Here is a 13,972-nt window from a genome sequence, read left to right as displayed (position 1 = left end):
GGAGCTAAATCAGTCTGATTGTGCGCTAGTAACAGCTACAAAGTTCTGCAAGTCGCTGCAAGTTCTGCAAAGGTCACTGCAAGTTTGTGAAAAGATTACAGAATGCCATGGTGGATGCATTTTTGTGTCGGAAAGTGTTGGTGAGTTACTGTGTCAGGGTAACTGAAAATAAATACATAAGAGCTGTTATTAAGCAACATAAGTACAAAATAAATTTGTTCCCAAGGACACCATTGTGCATGACAAAGGACAGAATAATCCCTAGCTACTAACTTTTAGCATAGAGGGATAAGCTTCTTTCCACCTTTCTTTCTGATGTTTTTTCAGGATTTTTCCATGCAGACTGAGGGCTTTATACAGAGATGTTTACCTTGGTGGAAAATTCAGGTGTCCAATTTACACTCAAGATTTATTAAACTTCTGAAATGTACTTATGGCAGACTTGCATATTAGTTGGTTTTGACAAAAAAAAAAAAAATTGGTTTGGCAAAATCATCTGGAACCTTCAGAGAACTGGAAGAAAGAAACCCAACAGTTACTTATGCACGTCTGTTCTTCTATTTGTAATTCCTACTGTTGCTTAAATCAAAGTCTATATGTGTCAATTTTATGCACTGTTGTATCTGATCCATTGTCTTTCCTCTATGGTTTCCAGAAGTTGCTGTTTATGAACCTGCTGTAAACACTTATGTGATTCAAGCCTCTTAAAGGACAGTGAATTACGTATGAAAATTTCGTGGCTGAATAAGTGGCAGTAACATGGTAAGTATCCAAAATAAGTTCATGTAATGCATACCTTTCGGTTTCCATTTCCCGTGGGAATATGTCAGAAGACAAGCTACATTACTAAGTTAACCAAACACAAATTTGCCTTACAATTTTTCCATGCATTCAAATGGGACATGAATATTTTGCTTCCTAAGCTGCACAATTACCCTCAAGCTCATGTTGCAATGTGTCAGTAAAATGACAGCTTCCTCTGAATGACAACTCAAAGCTCTAGTGAAAAATGACATGATTTGTAAACCAGGGTTTGTTCAAAGAAAAGACTCGGTTCTTGAATGACTGTTTTGCATTGGCATCACAGCTGATTTGCTTTTTACAATACATCTTAAATTTACTTACTTTAAAATGACATGCTTAAATGGAGTTGTAATGGTGTGTAACATCGTATCACAGAACATACTGTAGTAGCACCTATTAACATAACTTGTTGATAGCAATTAAAAATGCTCAGCAATGAGGCACATATTCTGTGTGATTTAGTAAAAGTAAGTCAGTGGTAATGGGTCTCAGAGTTCGTAAATGTTCACCTTAGTGGCAGACTTTTTTATCATGCCTTTTATTGTCCCTTGAACAGTTACCGTCTCCAGCCATTTCTCTAATGGAGGCCTTATTTTTCATGTAGCATAAGCCCCTACTTACCTCCCTAAATGTCCATTTGTATGAAACTGTTACACCTGGCATTTCATCTTATTTATTCTTAAGTTCCTTTGATGGCATCTTGCTTAACAAAAAAGGTGAAATGGTATTTTACATGTGTGAGAATAGGAAAGAAGGCTTAGGCTGAAAAGTGAACTTGGAGACATTCACACAGTTTTCATCCTCATGCATAAAGATAAAGCTCTAAGTATGAATTACCATAAGGTTTGCTATGCATCTTAAATACGAGTTTTGGTACTTGAGTTCATATCTGTGCTATATGTTGACTGTATATAGTTTCAGTTCTTGGGAGAAGGAATTGACTATATAACATCTTTGAGTGGCAGCTAGAATGAAGCTCTATTTGTACTTGAAGATTAAGGAAGCTGCAAAATGTGTAATAATAATAATTATAATAATATGATGGTTCACAAACTAAGGAAAATAACTCCAAACATTTAAAGTGTTTTTGAACACTTCCAAAGTATTTGGAAAGTCTCCGTGATTGTTTTCAGGTGTAGTAAGAGAGAAGATGGAGAATGAGTGGATACTGAAGGTGGATTAAGTGGATACTGAAGACATTAAAGAGAATAATGCTATTGTCCCTCTTGCTTAATTTTTCTTTTGTAGCATAATTTTTCTTTTGTAGCATAAATATATAGAGAGAGTACATAAAACATGGGAAATAATTTGAATTGGTTCACAAAACCTTGCTGGTTTGCAAATCGTTAGGATGTTTCAACTGCATTGCCTAGTTCTGAGTTAGTATCTAGGCATTTTGCATTATATTATACCTTGGAATTGTGTCTGAAACTTGTGGCTTCACGATACAGTTTCTGAGACTTGGTATTTAAGGTTGAAGGAGTAGAGCAACTGCTAGGCAAGATCTCTGCTGTGAAGTTCTGGTCACAGTGACATCTATAACTTCTTTGTCTAAATAATGCTGACGGGTTTGTCTTTCGACTGCACATCAGTGCAGGCAATTTATTTTGACTCTGCTCTCTTCTTAGCTTCTCAGATTCTTCATGTTTATGTTCATAGAATTTCTTGAGATATTCCTGTAACACTTAAGAAATGATTATCTAATTAATCATGCCATATATATTCAGTATCAAACCCAAAGACTTTGAAAGGAGCATTGCTTTCTAGAAAGTATGTACCTCTATAGATTTTGTTCAACATCTGTAGATATCCATGGTGTTGTTTGGTATACTGGTGGTTGAAAAAGGTATCTCTGAAAAGGATGGCTGTATTATTTTAGGGTATTTTGAATTTTCAGTAATTAAATTACAGTCAATTTCACAAATATTAAATAACCTTAATGAATAAATAGGATTTATAATATTAAACAGTTAATGACTATGACAATTTGTTTTCAGCAGATGAATGGCATTTGGAAAAATTAGAACAAATTCTTTTAATTTTTTATAAGAGGAGTAGTGGATATCTGCATATCATCTGAAATGCTGATGTTCCACACTTAAGAAAAGTAGCATTTCTAGTATATCAGTAAACTACATCAATAGGCATTCACAGAAGGAATTAAATAACTTTAATGTCTGCCATATACTGACTATCCTGCAAACTCTGGACATCAACCTATTCTTGTTACTCCTGTTTTGTTGAGAAGTGATTCTCATCTTACTTTTTGTAGCTAATAGTTATTTAGCAGCCGTTAGCTGGCAGCAGTTGATTTTATTTTTCTTTTACTATTTTTTCCTCTAGAAAAAGAGTTCTGCTGGAACTCTTACTCTTCAGCATTAGCAGAATTATCATTTTGCTAAATTTGGCATCAGAGAGAGTCTTTTCCAGTTTTAGGAGCTTGACAATTACTGCAGTGTATTTGTAAGGGTGTGGCTTACATAGACATATATATTCTTCTCTTTCGTGTCTTTCCTTCTTCTTTAGCTATCTGCTTTTGCTTTAGCAAGCAGTCCGTCACCGTAAATAACATAAACAGTCATACAACATAACGTAAGAGTTCCCAGTTTACTGCTGATACTGAGAAGTAATCATCTTCCTATGGGAAAAAAAAAAAAAAAAAACACCACCACCAACAACAAAAAACAGGAAAAAGACATTAACTTACTCATTAGCATCTTAGGGAAATAGTATCTGAATATTTGGGTGTGGGACACCCTGTGTGTGCTTGGCAATCACAGGAGTGGGCCCAACACTAGGGGCAGCAGTTTATACCTAACATAATTATTCCTGACTTGTTTGATTAAAATAAATAATGCAATCATTGATGATATACTAACTGGAAAAATAACACCTGTACACTGTTTCTTCTGTGCTGTTATGTGTACTGGCAGTTTATGTGGGTGTGGTATTAAGGCTTCATTGGAAAATGTTTGGGATGACTTCAATATCCATGAATGGCAAATCCTCACACCAGCTATGGAGGTCACCTCAAATGAGTTACATTTCTTCAAATAGGCTTCTGCAAAGATCTCAAATAGCTAGACAGCATTTTCTATGCAGCCAGGCTAGTGAAACTTTCACTTGCTGCGTACCAGGGATTGGTATCCTGTATAAATATCCTGAGTAAGGGCTGTGTCATATGTGATGAGTAAGAGAGATCATCATTCATTTATTTTTAAGCTGCATATGCCTTTTAATTTTCCCCATAAGAAGATATACCTGAATGTCCATTCACACTTCTCATTGGATTATTGCTTGAACAGCATTTCAATATTTGTGTCGCTTTTAACTGAAGGTGTCATCACCAAAGTATTGGGACATAGCAAACACAATGGTTAACGATGCATATCTTTTTGGCTTGGCTGGAAAGAGACTTCGCTATTCCTGTGTGAGTACAGTTCAATTGGCTTTTTAAGGACAGTTGATAGTAAGTAGAACATTGCCACCTTTTGGTCATAAAGAAAAGATGTATGGTTAAAGCAGCAGCATTATGCAAGTTGGGGATGCTACAGCAAAACTGTTTAATCGTATATTCATTTGTAATGTAACTGCTCAATAATGGTAGCCTAGTTCAGTTGAGGTTGTAGGCATCATTTGTTTTGATTGTGTGTATTTCACATCATGGTGATGTGTTTAGAGAGAATATATTATGCTACATACTAATTATGTTTTCCTGAGAACTGAATTACATATGCATTGTGAAGATAGTATGAAGGCTACCATGGTTACCATTGTGCACCCAGCAACTTATTTTATACAGTGCCAATTAATCTGAGGTAATGCTTGAGAGAGGAGAACATTGAATAATGAATGCTAGTGTCTCAGCTGAAAGATGGAAATTAGATATAAAAGCACAGCTGTTATTGAAGATTATATGTCAGGGTCAGCATCTATAAATGAATCCAATGGTAAGACTAAAACTAGTAGTCCTGTCCTACATAAAAATAAAACAAAACAAAACAAAAAATCTCTATGTAGGCCTAATTGACACACAAGAAACTCTTCTTCTTTATCGAGGATATTCTCTGAATAGGAGGTTTTTCCCTGCACATGATTTTAATGCTGTATTCATGCAGTGCAGACTGTAATTGGAGATTATTGCTATTTCAGAAAGAGCGTGCACTTCCATGATGCAAAGACATCTAAGCCTGATGTTGGCTACAGATGCTAGGGACAAATCTTATACCTCTGTCCAAAGACTTCCAGCTGGAGAAGACTGGGTATACTACAGTTCTAACTCTGTCCTGATCGTGACAGTTACTCAGTTTTGTCAACTTATATTAGTGGGAGGTAGATGGCAAAATTAATGGACAAGCTGTATATAAAGTATAGTTCTAATTCTTACCTTCCCATCTCTGCATGTCTATTTTGCACTGGGACAAGTGGTTTTAATAGAGCAAGAGAATCTAGTCCAGAGCAGTCAGATCCAGATTCCTCCTCAGTTCTGAATGCAAAACAATGCTGTTGTAATTTCTAAATGGGAACTTGGAGGAAAAGTCAAGTGAATACATCCGATAAGCTCCCGACAGAATTGCAGATTTTCTGCTTGAATGTTTTTGTTAGATTCCCTGTGCGTATTTATATCAACACAGCATAAAAGTGTTAACGAGTAGCTGCAGAGCAATGTACTGTGTAGTGTCACGGCCACTCGTCTCGATGCTTTTTCTGCTGCTGTAGGAGTCTTGTAGCGTTCTGTTATTGATTCTCACTGCAGCAGCTGTTCATACCTTGCAACAAAGATCTAACTTAGCTGTAATGAAGCAAATCACTAAAGATTGGTAATACCAACATTTTAAAGCTGTTTCAGGATAAAAAGATTTAGACAAACTTCAAGATGAGTTTAATTTTTTTTTGTGTGCCTTGATTCTTACCATCCTGTGAAATGTACATAAGATTAAATGTTCGGTGTTCAATGTTTAGCAGAAATTTTATCATATGATTCTGCAAAATGTATGAATGGTTGGATTTAAGTTAACTAGCTAACTTTATACTGAAACAAATGAGGGAATGCTTGTAAGATTCATTCTGCTGGCTGAGCAACATCATTTTCTATGGGGCTAGCAAATTTTGGCAAAGAAGTAATGGTAACAAACAGTTGGGAGGTAGTAACTTCAGCTTCCACAGATGTTCCAGCAGTAAACAATTGCCTAAGGCAACGGCTTCAATGCTTAACTCATGGAATATTTATCTTAAATAATGTGAAAAAATAATTTAAAAAATCTAATAAAAAGCATAGACACTTTTTGCAAGTGTTATTCGTTAACACAGTTCACTGGCTTCTGTGACTTGCAACTGTATTATTACTATTTACCATTAAAAACTAATTTGCTGTACATAGTAAATAACTTTTCTGTAGTCTAAGGAATTTTCAACAAAATTCCCGGGTTAAAGCAAATACCAAATTTCAGTAACTATTCACTCTTTAGCGATAAGTCACTCTTAAACTTTTTCTACAACATTATTAGCACTCTGGTAGTTGGACTGAAGATATTTAACTCAACTTCCTGCAGAATTAATCACAGGACTCTTTTAACCGTAATATATAATGAACAACTCTTTCGCAATGCTTTGAAAAAGAGTATAGTGGGAAATATCTGTCTGGTAGATGTAAATCAAATATTTTTTTCCTGATTACCTTGTACTGAGTGAAATTTAGATTGTTTACATTCATATACATCCTTCTTTTGATCCTAAGAACATGGCTTAATTTTTTTTTCTTTTTTTCGGAGGTGGGCCGAAGCTCCTGATCAGGGTACTTGTTCAGTCAAGTCAGTATAGCAGAGAAAAGTTGCAGTGATTTATGATAATAAATCCATATATTTTATGCAGTTATCTTTTTATCTAATTTGAAAAATAAATAATTAAGCTGTATAAATGCCTATTAGTGGAAAACCAACGGACATAGTTTATAAATAGAAACTGTAGCTTCTCGTCCTGATGAAATCTGCATATCCTCTGAATTTCTCCCTTGGTGATATGGTTGCTTTCTGTTAGTTTTTATTATAATGCTTCCAATTAGAGATTTCATTTTCTCTGGGAAAAAAAAAAACACATATAAAAACTATATGAATTATTTTTGAACTGTTATATATATTGGTGTATATATAACCCCAAAAATTAATTCCCTGATTTGGGGCAACTTTTGCTTTTGTTTTGGGGCAACTTTTGCTTTATATATACAATATATATACATATATATATATTATTTTTTTCAGACTTCCCCGTAGTTCTAGCAGCAGAAACAGTTGACTTGTAAAGAAAATGCTGCACCTGACCAACTGACAAAACAGTTGAGGGCTCCAGAGAGGTTGGTTGCTGGCTTTGCTTGTGGGGCTGAAAACTGCAGTTATGGTAGCAACATATTTCAGATATTGATACATCAGGCAAGGTGGATGAAGTGTTTTTCAGAGCATCTGGTTCTTCGGATGGATGGACACACAGATGGAGAAGTTCTGAGTGGCTGAACATTACTGAGGTTATTCAGCAAGCTGGCACAAATTTGTTTCTCCTCCAGGAAGTCTGTAGTAGTGCTTTAGGCCATTACAAGTGAAAACCTGGAACTAAAAGGACAGAGGGTAACAGGGGAATACAAGGAAAACTACATTAATTAATATTATTTTTAGAAGATTAACTTTTCAATTAAAATTTCAGTTTAAGTAGTTCTAGAGGAAGTGTAGGCATCAAGAAAACATAGGAAGTGATATAAAAGCAACTTACTTCATTTGCAATCCAAATGAAAACTTTTTTTTTTTCAATTTATGATATTTTTAGAAATTAAGACTACTGTCCTACAAATACAAATCATTACAGTGAGACCAAAAAAACTAATTGTAGTTCTGATAACAGCTGCTGTAGCCTTGACAGTAGGTGTTGCAAGATAGGGTATGCTAAATTATATTCAAGTAAGTGAAATGTTTAATTACTTACCTGTTGAATAACACGTTGAATAACAAATTGAATTACCCTTTTGAAGAAGGACAACCGTTGCCTCTAATGGTGTTAGCATATTCCCCCATTCCTTCTGCTTTACTAATCATTAAGTCCCTGATTTGTGGCAACTTTTATTTTTGTAGTTGAGCTGTATAATTTATCATAATAAAGAGCTGAGACTGGTAAGCAGTATATAACTGATAACATATCTAGTAACTTTGGCATTTTATGCTTTGGGGTAAATGTAAGCATAGCATAAAACTTTTTTTTTCTTTTTTTTTCTTTTTTTTTTCAGCATGTGTAGCAATAGTCAAAAAAATTGGTTTAAACTTTGGGGTTTGTCTATAGTCAATAGAAAATAGGATGGTACTCTGTACTGATTAATACCTATGGAGGATGGAAAGAAACAGGAGCTACCATAACTACAATTACAAAACATTCCTATGAATCTGTTTTTCACTATATTGTATGACTGTGGGAAAATGAATTTGTATATTGCCTGCAAGCTCATCACTTAACAGTTGAGTATTTTATCAACTCAACATAAATGACAAGTGTCTCTTGTCATGTTTGATTGTTAGACTTTCTGTAAGGTCTTTTAAGATGTAACTCCATTTGGAATAACTTTAAGGTTATTCTGTCCTTGAGGCGGAAGTAGTAAGACACTCTTCTGTTTTCACTGGAGTGTATGTAATGTAGAGGAAGGCAGTGTTTCCAGTGAAGTGAATTCTTCAGTGTGGAAGAAAGAGAGTCCCAGTGAACAGACTTTTGCTCATTTACTCCCTGCAGAGAAATGACATTTGTTCTCGACAACATTTTCTCTTGAGAGGACCAGTTATTGGCTCATGTCACAAGCAGTCTACCGTTCTTCAGTGATATATTCCTTAAGGCATACATGGATCACTTTCAATACTCAGTGATCCAAATTCCACTCCTATTGATTGTATGAATGTGCTGTGTCTGTGAGAACAGAAATTGTTCTTCTGTATGTGATAAAGTTAATTTGATTTTCTTTCTGATGCAGTGCTGATATGTGTTTCTCCATCTATATGTTGTGTGTGTGCATACACATACATATATATGTTTATATAAATAAAAAGCTTCAGTGGCTTTTTACTTTTAATGGGCTGGCTCTAATTCTAACCAGCCCTCTGCTGCGAATACAGATTTGCAGATTCTCTCTCTAGGGAATCAGAATAGCAGAGGCTCCCCTTCTTCCTTGCCCATTGCAGATGGTTTGAGGGTAAGTAGTAGGCATTATTGCTAATTTTTTGTTAGTGTAAGGATGATAAAAACAACGAAATTCAAGATGTGTTGAAGGGAAAAGTTTATCATGAGAAAGTACAGTAACATTTGATGAAAATCCTGTGGGTATCTACCCATACCCTTTGTATCTCTGAGATTTAGCTGAGATAAACTGTATAAATATACAGTAAAACAATTAAATGGTCTATTAATTTCTGGGGTGAGCAGGCCTCATTAACTTAGTTCAGGTTGTGCAGCTAAACATCTAGAATATACACAGTAAAATACAGTCAGGTAGAACTTGGCATTGACTGGAACTGGTATTTTTATTATTGAGGTACTTCTGTACTGCAATACAGTTCTGCCAGGAATGAGTACAAAAGGGGAAAAACAAAAAAAAAAAAAACAATTTCATTCAAAAAATGGGGAAAAAATCACTTAAGAACTTACTACAGACTGGACTCATGACTTTTTATTTTTTTTTATTTTTTTTTGCTTTCCTGGTTAAATATATTAAGCCAACTGTTCTGGTGCTTTACACAGTACATTAAACAACTTAATCATACTGTCCTGTCTTGCATTAATAATTTAGCATTTGTATTCTTGAAGCTGCTATGTTTTCTTCTTTTGCTCTGTTTCAGTTCTCCTTCAGAATACAAATTCTGACTCATTTCCATTTTTTCCAGACCTGGTTGGCTTTCTTGTTTATTTTTTAACTTTCTTGTCCAAAAATTGATTGTTTTGAGGACCACCACTGTATTTTTTATATGAATATTCCTTTCAATGTTGTATATTTCCCAGAATTCTTGAGCATCCTTCTGGAAGGAGGGCATTCTGGGACAATATCTTTGAGACAGAGACAGGAGAGATTGTTATTCTTTGTGAATTTTACTCTGAACTAATTACTTTCATGCACAATTAATTGCCATGTTTTCACAGGCACTCATTCTGGATGCACACATCAAAGAAAGACAAAAGTTGGAACTTTTAAGATGGAAATTAGTGGGTTCTGTGCTTTGTCCTTCTGGAAACCTCAGATCCAAAACGTCAGAAATTGGTAAGTAAATCCACAAGACAATTTCAAGTTTTGGTCATAGATGCATATGCTGATCAATCCCCTTCATTGCTTCAGAACTAATTAGTGTTAAAGAGAAGACTGCAGGCTTAAAGAGAAGTCTGGTTCTCTTTAAAATCTGAAGACAACTGCTGAAAGGAGATAAATTTATATCTTAAGCTTAGGTCAAATGATTTAAAATTAATTTTACCATTTTTTTTTTAAAAAAACTCTGGGCTTGTAAAAGCTATAAAAGATAGAAAGTCCCTAAATTTCAAACAACTAGGAACAATACTGCTATTGGTTAACATGGCACTTCTGATTTCTTCTTAAAGAACTACTTTTATGAATAAGCAGTAATTCAAGTTCTGCCCTGTTTGTACCATGTTTCTATAGTCTTCAATGACAGGGCTACTTGGGATAGTGCTTAAGAGGGTAAGTGACATTTGAGCGGCTCATCAAAACAAAACATCCAATTGTTGCTTCTGTCATTAAGAAGATGGATGCCACAGAGGAGATGTGCATTTGCAGGGTTTAGTGATTTAACACAATAAAATGTAACAAGTTACATTCTTAAAATTTCATCAGCATCATCATATTCTGTAGATTGACTTTTAAAAATGCACCCAACTCCAATTATGTTATAGAACAATGTCCTCGGCACCCAACTCCAATTATGTTATAGAATAAACAATATAACAATATATCAGTGATGGCAACTGATAGGTTTATTGTATGTGCTCAGCTTGGGTATAAAAGGTTTTCATTTTGCTTAGTAGCAGCTTTTTGGGGTGTTCACATAACTTTGTTCAGTTCTTTGGTGATAGACAAAAGGGTATAACTACTAAATCCGAGGCATTAATAAAACCTAAATTTTGAGAGGAGCTATTTTAAAGAAAAAGAAAACCAAGAAAATGTGGTTTGCTTCTCTGAAGCTCTTTGATACGTGTAAGTAAATAAGTAGTAAGTAAGCTTTAGGTGTAAGTAAATAAGTAGTAATATCTTGGCAAGACAGTCTGTCCCTTCTATAGACTTTCAGGTGGTTTCTGCTGTAGAACTGACCAAGTCATACCTAAATAAAATACTGGTAAATAGAAGAAAATCTTCTTGGTGATACAGAAATGGTGCCAATCATTAGACAATTTCAATAGTTGTTCAGATTTTCTGAATGGATGTACTGGCTCTGTCTGGGATGGAGCTGATTTTCTTCATAGCAGCCCATAAGGTGCTATGCTTTGAATTTGTGACTAAGACAATGTTGGTGTTTTAGCTGTTGTTGAGCAGTGCTTATGCAGAGTCAAGGTCTTTTTTGTTTCTCACTGCCCTGCCTGTGAGTAGGTTGGGGTGCACAAGAGGCTGGGAGGGGACACAGCCAGGACAGCTGACCCCAACTGACCAAAGGGATAATCCATGCCATATGAAGTCATGCTAAACAGTAAAAGCTCAAGGGTGGATGTTCAGTGTCATGACATTTGTCTTCCCAAGTAACTGTTAGGTGTGATGAGGCCCTGCTTTCCTGGAAGTGGCTAAACATCTGCCTGCCCCTGGGAACTACTGAATGAATTCTTCTGCTTTACTTCTGTGTGTAGCTTTTGATTTAACAATTAAACTGTCTTTATCTGTCATCCCATGAGTGTTTTCACTTTCACCTTTCCAGTTCTCTTCCCTGTCCTTCTGGGGCAATGTGAGTGAGTGGCTCTGCGGTGCTTAGCTGCCTATTGGGCCTAACCCACAACAGTGGTTTGAGATAATCGATAGTAGGGGATCATGCCTAAACTGGAATGAACACATAAGATTACTGGCCAGCTGGATGTAAAATTTCAGCAAGACACGAGCTCGAGAAGTCATCCCCGGCCCATCTGAAAATGCCATTGCAAGGATTCTTGTGATAGAAACTCCTGTTGCTACACAGAAAGTGACCATCCATCCTGTTAGAGATTTGATTCCACACTGTGAGTTTAACTGTATGCCAAGATCATTATTTTTATTAGTATTTATTTATTTAAACGGTCTCTCTATGCAGCAAGGGGGAAGCAAAAGATGAATCTGGGAACCATGTAACAGGTTTGACATTCATTTTGCAGTGCTCCTTTACTGTAACCTACTACAGGAGTAGGCCGCTGACTAGCCCTTACAATTTTGCATTTCTTATGTGTATGCTAAAGTGAATGTTATGTGGCAATGTATGAAAGTAGTATCTCTTAAAACAGGGAGCAAATTAGAAAGAATTGCTTGTTGCTTTTTGTGTTTAATCACAACCTTCTTGGGAGTTTTGCATACAGGTGTCAGGCCAAAACATCAGGAAGTTGCTAACATTGTAGGATTAACAGAACATGTTCCACAAAGATTCAAGGAAATTGTCTGAAGTTCTAACATTAGTAATGCTTGAGAAAAAATCAAAACAAAACAACAAACTTCTGTAAACACTACAGGATACTGCAAATTGCAGCACTGGAATCTATTCTATTTTATTTTAGCTGACAGTACTATCTAGTACTTTACTGTTATTTTTCCTTAGATCCTGTCTTTCTGTGCTACACAAAAGAATGCATATGTTTTTGTTTTATTGCCTTTACTGTGGCAGCAAACATGCAGAATAATAATGACTGATGTTCTATGAGATTTCCTATCTTTCATGATATGATTTCTTTAACAGTCATTCTTATTCTTCTTCCTACATATTTTTGGTACTTAATGCAATTCATCATTTCACATCTTTTCTTATTGCCATTCTCCACATTTTCTACTTTTGCTGACTTAGAGAGCAGTGAAGTTGTAACAATCTTGTAGAAAGGGAAAATCAAAAGGAGAGTTTCAACTATTGTTAATGCAGAACTATTTTATCATAGCAGATATTAGCAAACCTTTCATAGAAAACTACATTTTCTTTTATCAGATTGTCATTAAGGAAAGCCTTGAGTCTGAGGTTCTTCTTCCTGCCATCAAAAAAAAAGGGGCACATGCATGAGTGAGAGTAAGGCACAGGGAAGACTGCAGTCTAGTCCAAGAAAGACTATACTTGGAAATGAGAGACGGCCTTATTACTTCATTCTACTTGTGAGTTCCTTGCTTCCTGTGCTGAGAATGCCTAAGAGGATGCCATTTACAATGGTTTTTAATTCTAGCTGTTGACTGATGCACAGGAGCATCTCCTTCAAACTTACTTTACATTATCCTCTTCATTACTATAATTTCACAGTGATTTTTCTGTTTGTTGCATAGAATTTTGATATTGATAAAACGGTTAGGACATTTTAATTGTTCTATCTGTGGATCATACTTTTAACAGGACTGAATTTTAGTTATAGAGGGAGAGGGACAGTATTTACACAGAGGAGGTTAAAAAGCCCAACTTCCAATTATAAAGTTGCTTTACTATCCTAGGAGGTCACTACCTGTATAGAAAAGTTATAGCAAAGGGTGCCAATGAAAATGAATGAGCTGAAGTGATTTTTATAGAAGTCACACAGCAGGTGAGTGGTAGAGTGAGGAATAAATTTAAAGAGTTGTGAGTCCCAGACCAATGTGCCTGCAGTGCATTCTGCTGTTCTAGAAATCTCATTACTTACAGAACACACCAGAAGAATGTAAAAGTTGGGTGATACATGCAGTGCCGATTGGAAATCACCATGCCCTGTTTAAAAATAAAAACCCCACACCACTGGATTCAAATCTAATTAAGCTTCACCCTATCTCTGTTTACAAGAAATCCATGAATGATGAAATATATTCTATACTAGCATTTATTAGTTATGATCTCTTCTGAAATAAAGACATCGGGAATCTATGGAGCCATGGAAGAGTAGGAAGAACTCACCAGCAGAGACAGCAACAGAAATGTATCAAATATGCTTAAGAATTGGGGGTCTGGGGGGGGATGATTCTGCTTGCTTCTTT

At 35.6% G+C, this 13,972-nt stretch overlaps 1 protein-coding gene across 2 annotated transcripts in view; it reads left to right on the top strand.

Moving 5' to 3' along the window:
- LOC308176882 (uncharacterized protein) overlaps positions 1–13,972 on the top strand; it is a 436,002-nt gene that overhangs the window by 88,300 nt on the left and 333,730 nt on the right. For both annotated transcript variants that reach the window (XR_013938713.1, XM_080553232.1), the window contains 2 exons: positions 656–762; positions 9,961–10,078. The gene's annotated coding sequence lies outside the window, so the exon portion shown is untranslated. The remainder of the gene's footprint in view (positions 1–655; positions 763–9,960; positions 10,079–13,972) is intronic.

Source organism: Anser brachyrhynchus, assembly GCF_964034855.1.
Source record: "Anser brachyrhynchus genome assembly, chromosome: 13".
Classification (NCBI taxonomy): domain Eukaryota; kingdom Metazoa; phylum Chordata; class Aves; order Anseriformes; family Anatidae; genus Anser; species Anser brachyrhynchus.
This window is presented reverse-complemented; position numbering and strand designations above follow the sequence as displayed.